The sequence below is a fragment of the Rhinolophus hipposideros genome, assembly GCF_964194185.1.
Source record: "Rhinolophus hipposideros genome assembly, chromosome: 1".
Lineage (NCBI taxonomy): Eukaryota > Metazoa > Chordata > Mammalia > Chiroptera > Rhinolophidae > Rhinolophus > Rhinolophus hipposideros.
The window spans coordinates 104,665,907-104,685,038 of record NC_138047.1 but is presented as its reverse complement, the minus strand read 5'-3'; the positions used below and the strand labels follow the sequence as shown (position 1 = coordinate 104,685,038).

Below are 19,132 nucleotides of genomic sequence, written 5' to 3'. Positions count from 1 at the left end.
TCCCCTCATAATCCATCCCCAAACTCAGCCGTCTACCCTAGCTTATAAGAGAAGTTTAACAATGTGTCCTGCAGGCATAGTTAACTTAAATGAGCTCGAAGACATCACTCAAATATCATCTTCTTGATGGGCCTACCCAGACTACCCTGCTTAAAATGGCAACAATCTCCTCACCCTAGCAAATCCTGATGACCTTTATCCTGTTCTAAATTTTCTTTCTTCCTTACCATTTATTGCCTTCAAATGTATGATATAATTTTATAAATTTATTATGTCAATGTTTTATCATTTGTACTATCCTGATGGAATATAATGCTATGAGGGCAAGGCTGACTCTTGTACTCCAAGAACATAAAACAATGCCTGACACATAACAGGCAGACAATAAATATTTGTTCAACGGCTGAATGACACATCTAGAGTTCTGGACTATGTCCCTCTTACTGAGCTACATGGTGGCTTCTGCTTCTTCTTTGAAGTTTGTGAGTCTCCATGTAGAAACTGATGCCCAAGAATGTGACTGAAAAGCATGCGATACTGTTTATGTCAACGTTCTCTGCTGTACTGAGGAAAAAAATAATGAATGCCTGCAATTCTCAAAGGCTATTGAAGGAGTTTAAATTAAATAGTGGATGATTAATCAGGTGTGACTTTTGTAGATTTGCCTATCAGTGAGCAAGAATTCTATTCTGTACAAATGGCATCTTTTCCACCCTGAGATTTGACCAACAATAAAATAGTTTCTCGGTTTCGAAAACTTCAGGTTCACATGAACAGAATTCTATCGAATGATCACTCGTCTCCCCTCCCGTCTTTCAAGCACTCACTTCACTGTTTAGTTGGACTAAAGATTTTTTTGAAACGTTTAGGAGAAGATGACCTAAATAAAGGTCTCAAAATGGTAGCAAGAATGTTAACAAGCTGTTACAAGAAAGTATGAGAATGTGTACTTAATGGTTGGCAGTCTCCACTTTCCTACAGTAGGAAGAACACTGTATTTTATTGACTTCTTGTTAATTGAGCGAAGTAATCAAATTGTATGGCACATAGGTTCCGCATCAGCAAACTGGGGCAATAGCAGTCTGTAAAGTTCCTGCGAGGGAGAGGTGCGGTACATGCATGAAACTCCTGGTTACCATCTGGCCTGTGCTGAGCAGTTACACGTGCTAGTGAGCACTGCTTCAATTCCTCCGTTCAACTGAACCCTCATTGTGTTTCTCACGAATCTGACATACGTGCTCACTCTACCACGATATGTCTTCTCCCTCAATGTCCTACAAAATCATCTGCACATTAATCATCTAACCCGACTTTCACCCTCACTATCCTTTCACTTGTATCTTTCTGTAAACTTAAAATCTTCCCTTTTGTGGGAGGGGCAGGGGATTGTGAGAGCTAGAGACCTGTGTTAATGGAAAAAGAAAAATGCTTCTTGGCACCTCTCCAAACTTAGCAGGACAGAATGCTGTGATCCTCTGGTGATGCCTGCCACTGGCCTGGCCTAGGTCACAGCGGGCATGGGCGAGATTTTGGCCATCTAGGATGAGATAGATGTAAAGGGAACAGGGGAGAGAGGTCATGGCGAGAGCTTTCAGTTGAGGAGAGTTTAAAAACAACTGTGCAAAGTCCAGAAAGCACGTTGTATTCAAAGTGATGAGAGAGCTACAACCATTGTGATTACAGAGGGGCTGTGTGCTGGGGGGAAACTGATTGCATGTTGGGTGGAGTGGGGAAGGGGTAGATTTATGGGGCCTCTGACTATTAGATAAAGAGGATGATATTAGCTGAAAATAAAAAAGGCCCATTTTTAAATCACTCTGTGAATGGAATAAGAAGAGGGAGCAAAGCTCATCTTTTACTTTAGACAGTCTATAAAAGCTAAGGGAGAGAGGGGCATTGACAAATGAATGAGTTCTCTCTCCACCATTCCCTAAGCTCTTGGACTCAGACAAGACTCCTCTCGTGTCCTGGGGAAGTGAGGCCTGAGGAAGGAGGAGAGTCCGTGACCTTGTCAAAATGTGTTTCTGTGGGAATCAGGGCATTGCTGTTTATCTTGTGAGATAAGCTCTGGTCAGGGTGTGAACATCTCTTTTTTCCTGAATGTTGGTGACTACATTTTTTCAATGTCAACTCCTCAAAGATGTCATTCTCTGAGCTGAGAAAGAGTTGTTTTCATACACAGGACTGTGAGTTCTGAGATGGTCCAGAAGAGTTTAAATAAATCCTCTTGTCAGAGTATCAGAATCCTCTGCCAATTAAAATCCTCTGCCAATTAAAATTAAAGACAACCTGTTCTCTTAAATCCACTAGCCTGTGAACAAGGACTGGGTTTGTTTTAATTCAACAAAACCTTCACTTCTTTCCCAGTCTAAAAGTCACCTAGATACTAGAATGCAATGATAATAATTGTTCTTTCTTGCTTCACACAGTAGCTTGTTTTTCAATGGTTAGCAGTATACCACAAAAAAATCCAGTGAGGCCTTAGCATACATGCTTTGACAAACACTTTTTTACATTAAAAAATGATAAAAGCCACCCCCTGTGATATTAGACTTAATACTCCCATTTTACAGACCAAGGCTGGACCTGGGGAGCTGTTTTATTTGTGTATCCTGAAATAAATATAAAATCATTAGTTCTAATCTTATTTTCTTGTTTTATAATTTACAAGAAATATCTCTACTTCATGTTCTCAGAACCCATTTGGGGATTGATTCTCCTTCTCTCTTTAGCAAACTCTGTTCTTGATGACTGAAATACTCTGTCTTTCTAAATCTCACTCGTATGCCAAGGGTAACCTCAGTCACCAACCTACAAATGCAGTCTTGGTGAAAGCAGGAGAACACTATCTCCTTCACTTTGGGACTTTTCAAGATGCACTGGAAACCTGCCTTGTCCTATCTTTTATGTGTAACAATTTGGATATGTGTATAGTTGCTGCCTGCCCAAATAGGGACCAAACAACGCCTACTGTATGGGTTAAATTTCATCCCCCACCCTCTCCCAAATTCTTATGTTGAAGTCTTAACCCTAGTACCTCAGAACACAACCTTATTTGGAAATAAAGTCATTGAACTAATTAGCTAAATTAACATGAGTTCATACTGCAGTAGGGTAATACCCTAAACCAAAACAGTGATCGGTGTCCTTATAAACAGAGGACATTTGGAAAGACACGCACACAAGAAGAATGCCATTTGAACATGAAGGCAGAGAGGAGGGTGATGGGGCTGTGAGCTCAGTACACCAAAGATTGCCAACCACCCACCAGAAATTGGGAGTGGGGGATAGGGCAATGTCTCCTTCACAATTTCTAGCCTCCAGAACTGAAAGACAACCCATTTCTATTGCTTAAGCCCTTCAGTGTGTGGTACTTTGTGACTGTAGCCCTAGCAAACTAACTCACGTACCATCAACATCGTGCAAATGATATCTTGGTGTGGTATTGGGATTCAGAAAAACTGAATATTCTAATAAAATCTGTGACATGGGTCAGCTACGTGTCACCTCATCTCTCTGAACCTTAGTGTTATATCAGTAACAGTGCTTATTTTGTTTACTTTTTTCTGAGAATTGAATATGATCACACATGTAAAGAATTTTTCTAAGCTGTAAAGCACCTGACAGATGTTAGCTATGACTATTTTTGTAGACAGCCAATGAATCTCTGTGGATGGGTTGAATAAAGGGAAATTAAATGTTCCTCATGTGAAACATATTTAGGTACTACCCTTACTGATGACCCCCAAAAACACTAATTCTGAGAGAACCTAGTGAAGGGTGCTTGATGCAAATACTCACAAATACTGTGTCTAAAAGGGCTCTAGGTCTTACTCCTTAGATTGCATGCTCTAAGCATTGATATACAGTGGTCCTCTGATCAGAAGCTTCTGTGTCATTAGGGCACTTACTAGAAATGCAGAATGTTGGGGCCGCCCAGACTTGCTGAATCAGAGTGTGCACGTAATAAGATCTCCGGGTGATCTGTGTGTCAAACTTTGGGAACTGCTCTAAAATCCATTTCCCATGTAATTCATTTGCTATAACATAAAGAAATGTAGTAACTAGTAAACATTCTTTCAGCCATGGCGTGCAATATTGGACAAAGCCCAAGCTTTACAGTTTGACGGATCTGGTTTTTAATCCCATAGGCACCACTTAGTTACTTAACGTTACTTACGTGGCATACGTCCAAACAAGATGATCTACTTTGGGATACCTCAGTCTCCTAGCCTGTAAAAGGGAGACAATAGTATTTAAGGTGCCTGGTTCTAGAAGAAGACTAGAAATAATGTATGCGAACCAATAGGAATATATTACATATGCAAAAAAGGCCTGGGGTCCTGAATTGCTAACCAGGGCCCATTCTGGTCCTTCATTTCTGATTAATCACCGTAGTTAATCACCGTAGAGAAAGAAATCAGATTTTCCAAGGGGGGTCCGAGATCTCACAGGGTGCCAAGGACTTTTCTTTGTAAATTTCCTCCCGGAGCAGGTACTTGGTGACCTGAAGAGCTAGAAGGATCTGACTCTCAGTGCGACTGTGCCAATACCCTCCCCAGGAAGCCTCCGAGTTTTTCTGCACTGCCAGCCTTCCCTGGGAGAGAGGTAGCCATCCTTGAGATCTGGCATATGTGGCACCGACACCTCCTCTGTCTCAGATGCCAGCACCTCCTCAGGAAACGGCACCATTCACTCAGGGCTCTCCATGGGAAACACCTCTCTTGGATTCAAGCAGCTCCAGCGTCATTGAGCAGCAGCATTTCATTCCTGTGGAGATTGTTGTCACTTGATTTTGTTATTTTGATCTTTTGAGCATCTTTTCAATGCCAACAAAAGTCAATACATTCTTCTGGGAGAAGCCGTCAGAGCATTCGTAATGAGCTGTGCCAAAGAGGTTCTGTCACCCGCGTAAACTCTGGGGAAACAGAGGCACTTTGTTCCCGGAGCTCCCATGGTGTGACCCCCTTGCTGTGTGAAATGTTAATATTTTGCTCCGTGCTTGGCTCCGGGTGCCACTGCCAACACGGAGAAAGCTTTTGGGGAGTTTGCTGTACATTTTGTGAAAACTGCATGGAGCCAGGACAGATGTCAGTGTGTGAATCAGAGCGCTTCTCTAGAATTCGTGACTGTTCACTTTATTCTTTAGCAACTCCCTAGAAGCGAAAACATATATATTTGGAGAGAATGACGTGTGCTTTCTTGTTCCCATTCAGAGGGTGATAGCGTGTGGCACGTGGAGGAGGCTGGCAGCCGCCATGACTTCCTCTCCTGACTGCGTGGAGATGCCCGCACCATGCCAATTACCTCCTGCAAGTCCAGTAGCTTCGCCCACCTGTCCCCTGTAAGCACCTCGGATTTTCCCAGTGATTCTTTGCTTTTTTCCTTTTCTTTTTATTTTTCAACATTTCATTGAAATAAAGCCCACATCTGAATTTATTGACTGTCATATAAAGAAACATATATAAATTAGTGGTAAATAGAGACATTTATTTATTGAATATTTAGTCTCTACAAATATCACTATATATTTTTTCGACAATATATAAATATTACACACAATATGTATAGTTTACAATACAGATATAATGTATCAGTACATATAGTTATTCTACAATATGTAAATGATAAAATTATGAAAATTATATTACACATTACATATAACACACATGGATGTGTTATGTAGTTATATGTTACAGGATAAAATGTAAAACAGCTGAGCCAGTACATGGCAAATGCTGGGTTCTCCTTTTTCCCCCCACTCTAGTCCTCATAGAGATGTTTTAATAAATTCCCCAAATGGGGCACATTATTTTCACCATGTTTGGGGAAGTGGTCAGATATGGGAATAGTAAGCAGAGTGAAGGGAAGACAGACTGGATTGGGGGTGCTGAGACCTGAAAGAACATATGTGTATATCCTCCAAAGAGAGGTGGCCCCTGAGCAAACCAAGAGGTGGGAACAAAATAAACTATGGCTTTATTTATTTATTTATTTATTTATTTATTTATTTATTTATGTATTTATTTATTTATCTATTCATTCATTCATTCATTCAACTATTAGGAAGTACAGTTCACTAACAAAGCAGATTAGCCAAATACAGTCACAATTGAAAAGAGGCGGTTGGTCTAGGTTACCACTCAATTTGACAGAGGTAATGGGAGGAAGCTATTAAAACAAGAAGCATAACTTTAATAAGAATGATCCATGCATTTGTAAAGTTCTTTGACAGTTTAAAACCAACTTCCGATATGTATATGGAAGTGCACCGTTGTCTGCAAATTGCTTGAAAATGCATCCCAAAATAAGATGGATTGGTGAGTACTTGTAGAGTGATGGATGGATGGTGTATATAATCCAGGAAGTGGAGTCAGATGCTAATCATAAACTTCCACTATGGGTATTACAGTACATGGGTATTTACTGTAAATTTCTTTCAGCTTTGCTGTATGTTTGAAAATTTAATAATAAAGTATTGGGAAAAAAGGGACTTCACAGACTTGACCTCGTGCAATTACCTCTGCAGCCTTGAGAGCCAGCTATTATGTCCCTCATTTCCTTCCAGAGGAAATTGAGGCTCCCATAAGTGTGTGTGTGATAACAGGTGTGGCAATCTATTGGGACATGGTGGTTACGTGGAAGAGGTGAAATTCTAACTCCACTTTCCAGCACGAAGTCCAAAGTGGTTGCATTGCTGAAAGGAACCAAGTTCAGGCTTTGGGATTGGTCTATGTCCAAATTTCACCTTTAAACTTTCTGTATGACCTTGGATGGTGCTCTTTCGTTCTCTGAGCTCAAGTCTTCTCATCTATCAAAGGGTCAAATAATTCCCATCTCCTAAACGTGCTTCTGAACATTAAACAAGATAATCTACATAAATCGAGGTAAGCTACTACTTTAAAACCAAGGTGTAGTATATGTGGTCCCTCCATTCTCAGAGTTAAATTAGCCTCAGACATGAAGAAATGAAGATAATTTACAACCAGGGAACTAAGAGGCTAAAATTCTTGGATTTTGCGTATCCAAGACAAATATTGACTTCTCTTTGTTTCTAAAGTCATCCACTCTACAGATGGACCCCTTGGTTTTGTATTTTATGGTTTGATGGAACCACTAATCATGCCACTTTTTGAATTTTAAATGGTTTGGTCACATTTGCATTATTTCTGCTCTCTACATCTGCGTGTTTAGCATTTTACAATTAAATATCAACAGGAGATTTCTCTTCCTTTGTTTTCATTTCTGTTTAATTTCTTCTCCATGATTTTTAATAAAAATGTTAATTAAGCTCCAACCCAAAGCTGACCTCATGTTGCTTTATTACTCAGCACTGTAAGATTCTTTCTCCTTTCACTCCAAGCACCACCGCCTGTAGCTAAATGTGATGGAACTTCCAGCTTTTATCAAGGAGTTTTTAAAGATTTTTATTAAAATACTGCTAACACACAATATTATATTAGTTTCAGGTGTACATCATGGTTAGTCAACAGTACTCGCCTGGTACTATAGAGTTCTTACCACTTTGTTGATTATATTCCCTGTGCTAAAGAAGTGCTCACCATGATAAGTCCAGAGACCATCTGACACTGTACCATGCTATCACTATATTATTGACGATATTCCCTATACTCTGTATTAATTCCCCCAGACTTATTTGTTTTATATCTGGAAACTTGAATCTCTTGTTCGTCTTTATTCTCTCCCCCTTTAATTTTTCAATTAGAGTTGATGTTTAATATTATTTTACATTAGTTTCAGGTGTACAGCTTAGTGGTTAAACATTTATATAATTTAGGAAGTGATACCCCTGACTAGTACCCTTTTGGCACTATACATAGTTATTACCATATTATTAATTATATTCCCTATACTTTACATCCCCATGACTATTTTGTAACTACCAATTTGTATTTCTTAATCCCTTGACCTTTTTCAACCTGCCCCCAACCCAGTCCCATCTATCACCCTGATAGAGCTAGTATCCATCTGACATCACACAGTTATCACAATATTATTGACTGTATTTTTATGCTATATTCCCATCACTACTGTGTAACAACCAATTTTTACTTCTCAATCCCTTCCCCTTTTCACTCATCCCCAAACCCCTTCCATTTGGCAACCATCAAAATGTTCTCTGTATGAGTTTGTTTCTGTTTTGTTTGTTTATTTTGTTCTTTAGATTCCACTTATAAGTGAAATCATATGACACTTGTCTTCACTGTCTGACTTACTGCACTCAATACAATATCCTCTGGGTTCATCCATGTTGTCACAGGTGGCAAGATTTCATTCTATTGTATGGTTGAGTAATATTCCATTGTATATATGTACCACCTCTTCTTTATCCATTCATCAATTCAGGGACACACAAGTTGCCTTCATATCTTGGCTTATGTAAATAATGTTACAATATATTGGATAAGCACATCCACTCGAAGTAGCATTTTGGGTTTGTTTAGATAAATACCCAGAAGCAGGATTACTAGATCCTTCTTAGTCTCTTTTTATAGCCTTCATTGTAAAGTTGATTTTGTCTGTTATAAGTATTCCTACCCCAGCGTTTTGTTTGTTTTCATTTTCATGAAATATCTTTTTCCATTACCTTACTTTCAGTCTGTGCATGTCTTTTGATCAGAAGTGAGTCTCTTGCAGCCAGAATATGTAAGTGTCTTGTTTTCTTATCTATTCAGCCTCCCCATCTATTGGAGCATTTAGCCCACTTCCATTGAAAGTAATTGTCGATAAGTATGTAGTTATTACCATTTTCTTCTTCTTCCTCTCTCTCTCTCTCTCTCTCTCTCTCTCTCTCTCTCTCTCTCTCTCTCTCTCTCTCTGTCTCTCTTTGTCTCTCTCTCTCTTATCTTAAAGAAGTCTCTCTAAGATTTCTTGTAATACTGGTTTAGTGACGATGAATTCCCTAGCTTTTTCTTGTCTGGGATTCTCTTTACCTGTCCTTTGAAGCTAAATGATAGCCTTGTTGAGTGGAGTAATCTTGGTTGTAGGTCCTTACTTTTCATCACTTTGAATATTTCTTGTCAATCCCTTCTGGCCTGCAAAGTTTCTGTTGAGAAGTCAGCTGATGGTCTTCTCTCGCAGCTTTTAAGATTCTTTGTCTTTAACCTTTGACATTTTAATTATGATGTGTCTTGGTGTGGGCCTGTTTGGGTTCATCTTATTTGGGACTCTGCACTTCCTGGGCTTCTTGTATATCTATTTCCTTCACCAGACTAGGGAAATTTTCTGTCATTATTTCTTCAAATAGGTTTTCAATCCCTAGCTGTCTCCCTTCTCCTTCTGGTACTCCTATAATGTGAATGTCGCTATGCTTGACTTTTGTCCCAGAGGCCCCTTTAACTCTCCTCAAGATTTTTGGATTTTTTTTTTCCTTTTTGTTGTTCTGATTGGGCGTTTTCTGCTACCTTATCTTGTAAATTGCTGATTTGATCTTCTGCTTCATCTAATCTACTGTTGATTCCCTCTAATATATTTTTCATTTCTGTTATTGTATTCTTTATTTCTAACTGGTTCTTTTTGTGTTTTCTATCTCCATTTTTAAGTTTCATAACTTTTTCTTGAACTTCTCCCTGAGATCATTGAGCATCCTTATAACCAGTGTGTGGAACTCTGTATCTAGTAGATCACTTGTCTCTATTTTGTTTAGTTCTTTTTCTGGAGCTTTGCTTTGTTCTTTCATTTGGGCCATGTTTCTTTGTCTCCCCATTTTGGCTGCCTCCCTATGTTTGTGTCTATGCATTAAGTGGGACTATTATGTCTCCCAGACTTAGCAGAGTAGCCTTATATAGTAAGTATGTTGTGGGGCTCAGTGGCTCAGTCTTCCTTGTCACTTGAGCCCTGCATTCCACGTTTGTCCCTTGAATGGGTTGTGCGTGCCTTCCTCTTGTAGTTGAGGCTTTGTTGCTATTTGCATGTTAATTGCAGGGATTGCTCCTCAGGCTCATTGGTTGTGAGGACTGGTCATGACTATAGTTCAGGAGTCATGATGCAGGGCTGATCCCACTGAGCTGGATCTGCCTCAGCAGGGCTCTGGTGCCTGCCCGGTCTGCCCCTTGGGTGTGTCATCCTTGGAGGTGGCTGGGAGATGCTCTAGCTTGTTTCAAAGCTGGCCACTGGGGGCGCTGGGCCCAGGGTCACCTGGGAGGGTCCTGCTGCAGCTCAAGTTCAGCCTCAGCCTGTGCCCCACCTCGGGTCACCCAGCAGGAGCCACAAAGAAATCTGCAGATGGGTGCCACCTTGCTGTGCTTGGAAGCACCTTGAGAAGCCAAGCCGTGAATCAAGGCTGGCTGCCACTAGTGCCAGCTTAGGGCTGCTCAGCCAGAGGTACAGGACATGCTCAAGCCAGATGCTGCTTATCTGGTGTGGGGACAAAGCCCCAGAAAGCAGTTTCCAGGCTCTCGGCCTCACATAGAAAGGTGCTGGCTCAGGTAGTAAATGGCCATCAACTGTGATTGGATGGCCATCAGCTGTGGCTAGTTGGCCGTGAGCTGTAGCCATTGAGCCATTGGCCACTGATATAACTGCCGCGGCTACAGAGGGGAGCCGAGGAGAGTGAAGGAGGAGACTGAAGGAGAGTGAGGGAGAGTCGAGGAGAGTTGGTCAGTTGGCAGCAAAGCAGACAGCAGGTCGCACATCGTGTAAACCCAGCCTTCAGTGAGACTATAGTGGTATGACTTCCCTACCTATGGCTCTGTGGGTGTTCCTTTTTGGCCTCATCATGTCCTGCGTTCTTATGTGGGGAGCGGGAGCTGAGACCCCGCCGGACGCCCCGCACGACATCTGGGTTTGGAGAACCTTTGAAAGACCCTAGGAAATTCTGCAGCATGAGTTAAGGCAGGCAGTTTGTACAAAACACCACTAAGAGCAGCTTGGGTTTGCCTGAAAGTGGGCGGGTGGGGCAGGGTCTTGAATCAGGGCATGGTGAATAATTGACATTAGTCAGCTTGATGGAGATTCAGATATGGTGGTCACCTCCTTATGCACACTGAGAAGAGGGAGGGCTTAACGAAGAAACAATGGTCTCCATTAGTTTCTCCATGTAAGAGAAAGCAGCCCCCCAGCCCTGTCCTGAAGCCAGACAACTCAGTTCTCTACTATATGTTCCTGCCGCCTATCCAGCTGCTGAACCAGTGCTGGAGCTCAGAGCCAGTGATTCTGTTGGTAAGTCCTTGCATGGTCCCTTTAAGAGGAGAGGTTTGGACTTTAGCTGCCCCCCATCTCACTCAGCCATAATCTCTGCTGGTTTTCACAGCCAGAAATTATGGGGACTTCTCTCTGCAGCACTGAAACCCTGGGCTGGGACCCCTTGCTTCTCTTTGGGAACCTCTGCAGCTGAGACATCCCTCTCGATTTTTAAAGATCTCACATGGGTGTGGGACCAGCCAGTTCCACATCTCTGCCCCTCCTACCAGTCTCAAGGTAGTTTCTGTACATCTGTAGTTGTAGGGCTTTGATTCAACTAGACCTCAGGAGTTTCTCAATGATGGTTGTTTTGTGGTTTAGTCGTAATTTTGATGTGGTCGTGAGAGAAGGTAAGCACAGCATATACCTACTGTACCATCTTAGAAGAGAGAAAATCGAGGATTTGGTTTAACCTCTTAGTCAGGTCTTGGTTGTAATGACTTAAATTTTATTTATGGTAAATGCGACATGAAATCTGATCTAAATTTGCAACACTGGCTCAAATTGCTGACGTAAATAATCTAAAACTGCATTATCTGTTTAATTGCCTTCATCTGCTAAACATGCAGCCTATTTCTATCTCTCTTTCCACAATTGGCTTCTCCTGCACTTTTCAGCCGTCCTTCGTCTCCATACTTCATCCTCCCTGTTCCACTCTCACCTTTGGGTCACACTCAGAGAGCTTCAACAGGGGTCAGAATTGTCTGGGGGAGCTGGATGAACAGATTTAAATCAGGGTTTCTCAATCAGAGCTGCACATTCGAAAGCCTTGGGGAGATATGTAAACTGGGATGACCCAGTCCCAGATATTCTGATTGAATTTATCTGGGTGGTGGTCATGCTTCAGTCATTTGAAAAGCTTTCCAGGCAATTCTGTGAATCACATTTCTTAGAAGGGGGTGGAAAAAGTCCATTAAACATCATTTCAACAAGCATCCCCCCAAGTGTTTCATATGTCTAAAAAATTTGACACTGACTGTTTTTGATTATTATTTCTAAAATGGGGAAAATAAGAGTATTTTCATGATAGCAGTGATGTGAGGATTCATGGTGAAAAATATATCTCAGTAACTTGGAACATGCTTTAACAGTAACCCTGTAATTGTTATGATTGTTTTATCCTTTATGATTTAAAGTCTTTTTATTTATCTGGGGAAAATAGTCTCAGAAGAGCTAAATGAACCAATGTTATAACTAGTGAATGGCATAACATGCACGTGAATTCAGGACCTATGTCATATAATCCACTTCTTATTCCCATCACACTATGCCATTTATTTGCTTTAAATAGTAAGTTGCTGTATATAGCAACCCACTGACACTGGGTATTATGAGAAACAGCAAGAAATAAGGACATTTCTTTTTTTTTTAATTAAAGTTTATTGGGGTGATAATTGCTAGTAAAATTACATTGATTTCAGGTGTACAATTCTGTATTACATCATCTATAAATCCCATTGTGTGTTCACCACCCAGAGTCAGTTCTCCTTCCATCACCATATATTTGATCCCCCTTACCCTTATCTCCCTCCCCCACCCCCCTTTCTCTCTGGTAACCACTAAACTATTGTCTGTGTCTATGAGTTTTTGTTTCTCATTTGTTTGTCTTGTTCTTTTGTTGTTTTTGGTTTATATACCACATATCAGTGAAATCATAGGGTTCTCTGCTTTTTCTGTCTGACTTATTTCGCTTAGTGTTATACTCTCAATACAAAGTGTCACATCTTTCATGTCTCTATGCCTTAGCTCATGCTATGACTGGTAGTGCTTTCAATGTTTAGTAAAACCTTTCTTTCGGGTTCATTTCAAATGTCACCTCCAATATGGCCCCTTTTTTGGTATTGCGGTTATTGTTTCTTTTCTGTGATCCCACAGCACCCTCTAAGTGTCTCCCTTATAGCACTTAGAAGCATGCATTGCATATTCTATCTCCTCTACTTTCCTTTGCTGGAAGAGGCCTTGTTTTATGAAATTGACATGTTAACAACTCAAAATAATTTGTTGGCACTGTGCCCAAAACATAGTTGGTGGGTAATTAACATATTTTGTTGAATGAATGAATGAATGAATGAATGAATGACTAGCTTGTTGGATAAACTTATGAGTAAACAGTGGAATGAATTCTTGTTCCTGGGTTTGGTCTTTGGTTATATACAAACTCAGTTACCTAATGTGAAAAAGTAGAGACATTCAGAGACCCTAGCTACTCTTGGAAATTGTATTGGCCGATGGTTTATCCAACCACTAATTCTCACTATTTATATGACCATCTACTCTGAATTTAGGAGATGAAATGATAGTGCCCTTAGAATTGCTGAGTGGCACAGCTGGTAAGAAGCAGAGGAGTTAAAATTCTCGGAAAGTCACATGGTCTTTCTTATGAAGTGATGATGATAGAATAGATCAGTGTTGTCCAAATTGTAATATTAGAGAAACTTGACATTTCATAGGATGAAATAAGGTTTCTCACTGAAAAACAAAATCGTGATGGATTTTTTTAACCATAGAAAAAGAATGTTAGTGCACAGGATTTTTAAATTTGAATTTTCTTCTCCACTCCTATAAAGAAAAGAAAGAAAATGACTTGGGAAAATCAGTAAACCAGATTCTAGATTCCTTGTTTCTCTGCCCTCCACCATCAATAAGGGGCCTAAGTAGTTGGCAAAGACTTCCAAAACTCCAAATGGGTATGGGAAAACCAGGTAGTAAAGTGGCTGATAACATGCTTCCTCTGACACAGACCAAGTGGACCACATACTTCTAGAGGCTCTGCTTACAGTCATCACAGTTTCTTCATGCTGGCTAATGTAGTGTGATGACACACATCTATGGTGGCTGCTGGAAAGTGAGCAAGTGGCAGGAGACCCTGGTTCTCCCTCGTGCCTGAAAGGTGACCTTATATTTCTGAGAGCAAAGAATCAAGACTGATTGAACTTAAGGATGGGACTTCAGGATCATGGACCATGGGGGCAGTACTTCCCAAGAGGTGGTCAGGGATGGTGGATCACAGTGGACACTAATCCATGAAAGGAACTGATGCAATCATCATGGTCATGGGTCACCAAGGATCCCAAACACGCACGGTGTGGACCCAAGGACCTCCCTCATCCCACAGCTTCTGTGAGAATTCAGTGAACTCTTTCCTAGACCTGATGGCATCTTGGAAATAGGGTGGCAGGGTGGGGAATCTTAGATGAGCATTGCTGATGTGGACTCGTATTACTGCTTCTGTGAAAGTTTGCTAGATCATCTTCAATTTAGGCCTTCTCCTACACTTTGACTAGCTGGCATTTGAGGGAGCAGTCAAATGAAAGATCAAGCATTTGAAGGTGGAATGAAGGACCTGCCTTTTTTTCTCAGGACAGACACACACACACACACACACACACACACACACACAGACACACACACACACATTCTTCTTAAGCAATCCACATATGCTACTACTTGTCTATACACAATTGGCACACAGTTATGTTAAGTTTTGTGTTTCATAGTGTTCTGGAGAAAATATCTTAAATCCCAAGGGTTTTGGTACCTGACCAAAAACAAACAAACAAACAAACAAAAAAACAACTCACCTAGAAAATCTGTAAAGTCCCCTCAAGCATTAACTATGATTTGAGTTATTTGCTCTGGTTTTCATTAGGCATTCCTAGTTTTGTCACTTGAGGATTAATGTTGTATCTTCTCTAACTTTGGTAGAGAGATGGGTACTCACTCATATTAGACTTATTTTTCAAAAATTTCAACAAATAAATGTAGCTTTGTTCACCTATCCAACAGGAAAAAGATTGAATTCATTTATGCATCAACTAAGAGCACGTGTATTAAATACTCCATGATTTCCTTTCCAGGCTGGGGAAGAGGGCACAATATACTGGGTGTGCCAAAAAAAAAAATGTATGCACACTTTAAAAGATGTCATCTATGTATTACTTTTAAAAGTCTAATTGAATTCCATAGCAATGTGTAGTATGATATTCACTCAAATGTGGCGTGAAGCAAATGAATGCTGGTGCCATTCATTGTATTACAATTTTTGACAGTTTTTTCCTTTCTTAAAATGTGTATACATTTCTTTTGTTGGCCCCCTCTGTACTCACACAGAGGCATGGTCTGCATCAAAAATCTTGAGTGTAAATTCCAGTTTTGCCATTTCTGGGGTGGTTTGATCTCGACCAATAGATCGTGCCTTGTTTGTGTCGTCTAAACTCAGCTAGAACTCTAACTCATGAGTCTGCCTTAGGAAAGAAAAATGAAGGGAAGTCTGTAGAGTGTATAGGGTGTCGTGACTGCACTTATATTCGCCCCTGCCCCTCATCCTTAGAATGGGACAGACCCTCACATAATAAAGTTCAGGAATGCATGAGCGCCTAGAGAAATAAAGAAGTCTGTTTTTCTGCTCCTTTTATATGTTTAATTCTTTGACTTATTTCAAGCTGTATTACATGACTGCATTGGCTAGTCTCTCATTCAGCTCTTCATCCATCATGTATTTTCTTTTAGCACCTACTATGTGTTAGGCATGCTGCTAGGTAGTGTAACTATAAAGATAAACAAACCTACCTCTGGCCTTCGGCAGAGTTTGGAACTGAGGGGAGGGGAAGACCGAATTACACACAAGCGTTCCAATTGTTCTTGGTAAGGAAATGACAAAGCTATGCCTTGGGCAAGTCCTAGAGAAAGAGGACTTACCACAACTTAAAAGAGGTCACAGAGGCTTCTCGGAAGAGGTGCTGACAAAGCACATCTCAAAGATGAGTAGGCAAGCTTAGGCAATGCAAAACATTTCTCTTGAGAAAAAACAAATGTGCAAAGGCAAAGTGATAAACCACGTTGGTGATGTTGGAATATAGAGCTGAGTGTTTAGTGATAAATAGGAGGTAACCTGGACCAGAGCTTAAAGGCCCTTGTCTTCCCAAATGTTTATTGAGAGCTTATTATGTGCCAGGCACTCGAAGAAATTGAGGACCCAGCAATGAGCGTGGTGGATGAGCTCTCTCTTGGAGCTGACACTGGAATGGGAGGAGACAGATGGTCAAAAGTAAACCTAGACCCAGGAGACTTTTTACAATTGTGATTAGTACTATGATGGAAACAAATAGGGCCATGCCAAGAAAGTGACAGCAGCTGGGGGAGGGGACTTCCAAACAGGCACCGTGAGGCCCATTTCTCTGGAGAAGTGACATGAAACCTGAAGGGCAAAGAGGAGCCATCGTGTGAAGAACCAAGGAAAAAGCACTCCTGGAAGAGGGGCTAAAATGTGCAAACGCCGCGACATGTTGGAAAAGAGCTTGGTGTGTGTGAGAGGAAGGACGTGAACAAGTGTGAAATGTGCAGGGGAAGAGAGAGGGGCAGGAGGTGAGGTTAAAAAGGCAGGAGGTGGTGGGAGTTTGCCGAATCTTCTGAACTCAACAAAGACTTCAGGGGTCGGTCGGAGGGTGTGATGACAAGCCTCAGAGGTGTTTTAAGTAGGGTAGTAACATGAAGATTGTAAAACTTATCTGTGTGGTGGCTCCGTGGAGAATGCACTGTTGGGAATAAGTGTGGACAAAGAGAGCCCAGGTGTTTTCCAGGTGAGAGGTGATGACAACATGGGCAATATTATTTTACTGGGCTGCTCTGTGAAAGGTGAAAAGTGGTGGTGAGGTGACACCACTATCTCCCTGAAGGCTCGTGAAGAGTAAAGATGAAATGAAAATTAGCACATTGCTGGAAAGTGGCAAGAAGCAAATCCTTAGTATCCGGATTTATTTCAGTACACTGCCATTTGCAATGACCTTCAAATTGGACAGGAAATATCACATTTTCAATAGGTAAACTGGAATGCTGAGAACGTAGGTGCCTTGCTCAAAGGTCTTCATAGAACTTGTAGATTAATTTGAACTTGAACGCTGTCTGGATTCCGCATTTCACTACGTTACAGTACCATAATGTAACATAACATGTCTCAGGCTACTGTTTGGGGGGCTGAGGGTCAGGCTGTCCAAATGTAAGCTCTTTCATTAAAAACCCTTAAACTCTAATTCATTCAATGATCTCAAAGGCCCACCGTGAGTAGTTCTGGGGGCTCTGTGACCAGAGAGGATGATCTCAGATGTTCCTTCCACACGTCACCTGCCCACTGTATCTCTTCTTGTAACAACAGTGCAAAGTTAATTAATAATTCAGGAAATTAAGGAAGTTAATAATTAAGGAAAAGAGAAGATTGTTAGGGCCTAGTGATGCTCAATTTGGAAAAGGGAAATAAAAGGTAACGTTTCGGAATCCTGGTTTCCTGTGTCTCTATAAACAATAATGTAGAATAAAGCAAAGTACTGCATTTTGGTGAAATCTTAGAATCAACTCACCAGGCATTTGGCTGACTTACTCTGATGTACGATGCGTTGGCTTTCAGGTGTCTTGAAACGTCAACAATTTGAGATGGGGAGTAGGTACAGCAGTGCTACTGGCCGAGGAGGCGTTCGTGGGAAAGCACATGTAGCTTCAGTTCATGGAGCTATTTGCTGCCATTATTGGTGTTCACGTTAGGAGTCTCAGTACTTAGAACTTGCCTACAGCCAGCATGGAGGTTGGCCATGTGAAGGCCCAGTCTTTTACATAGGCTAGTGTGTTCAGTTGGTGCACTACGAACAGCCTGAAAACTCAATTTTAAAATGTTATGTCATAATATTATGGAACATTTTCTGTTTTTATTTCTTTTGGATAAAATCTTAGCTTTATTAAAAGGAAATCCCAGTGGAGGAAATACCTTAAGAGACAATGTTTAGGAGGCAGACACAGTTCCAAATGCATTCAAATCTAAATGCCAACTCTTTCATTTACCTATGTGTGAGAAAACAAGGCACTAGCCAGCTAATAAATGATATGTAATCTCAAATTAATTTTCTCTGAAGGATTTAATTATCCTGTCCAACTGACTTCCCGTTCAAGATCATAACACACTGATCATTTAAACCAAGAAAAATAAGGGGAAGAGGAGGGGCACCCCAATGGTGGGTGTACCTCCAAGGAACAGGGAACATTTTCTTTTTAGGAAAAAAAAAATAGATCTTATCATTCCCATTTTCCATGGCAGTACTGAAGTAGAAACTAAATCAGAGACTTGTTGTACAATATTCATTTTAAGCCTCTTAGGTGACTGTATGTGTGGTGAAAGTCGTGCACACACAGGAGGGTGGCCCCACTGCCCTCACCCATGTTACAAAAGTCATCTGCAATTTTTTTCAAGCTCAGTACTAGCAACACACATGTAGAGATGATTCTACTTTAAGGAAAAAAAAAACAGAATATCATAGCTATGACTTCATTATTCTCTCTCTATAATACAGACAAACACACATATATTATTCTCTCTATATAATACAGACAAACACACATATATATGTATATATATGTTATATATATATTACATTTTATATGTCTTATATTTTTTTTTTCCTGACTCTGTTATGCCAGCACCTGTCCCTGAATAAAGACACGATTGGGGGAAAATACTATTATGAAGCGAGGTAAAATATAAGCAAGGGATTTCTTGTTATTGAAAAGAGTCTACCACCCACACATCTAATAAAGCTGAATAAAGTATTTCATAAAGCTGTTAAAGCCACCTACAAGCTGACAGGATATTAATAAATTACTGGGATCACCTGAAAAGAAAACAGGAAGCCATAAGTTCAGAGAGCTCCAAAGCTACTCAGCTCAGCCTCTGAGCAATGAGCTTCCTTCCATGGGCTGTGTGTATGTGTGTGTGGGGGGGGGTGGTGCCTTCCTTACCGCTCTCTCTCACTTTCCCTTCCTGGAGAAACTGGACTTCCCCACATCCTTAGCTTGTTCTCTCCTTTAGTGGGAATCCACACACTCGAGCATCAGGAGACATACACGAAACTGTCTATATCAGCATTGCTCGTAATAGATTAAAACTGAC

General features: G+C 40.8%; 1 long non-coding RNA gene across 1 annotated transcript in view; it reads left to right on the top strand.

The window, feature by feature from the left end:
• LOC308498707 overlaps nucleotides 1-6,537 on the top strand; it is an 89,493-nt gene extending 82,956 nt beyond the window's left edge. The window contains exon 3 of the long non-coding RNA XR_013993506.1: nucleotides 5,217-6,537. This is a non-coding gene — a long non-coding RNA (uncharacterized lncRNA). The remainder of the gene's footprint in view (nucleotides 1-5,216) is intronic.
• The last annotated feature ends 12,595 nt before the right edge of the window (nucleotides 6,538-19,132 follow it).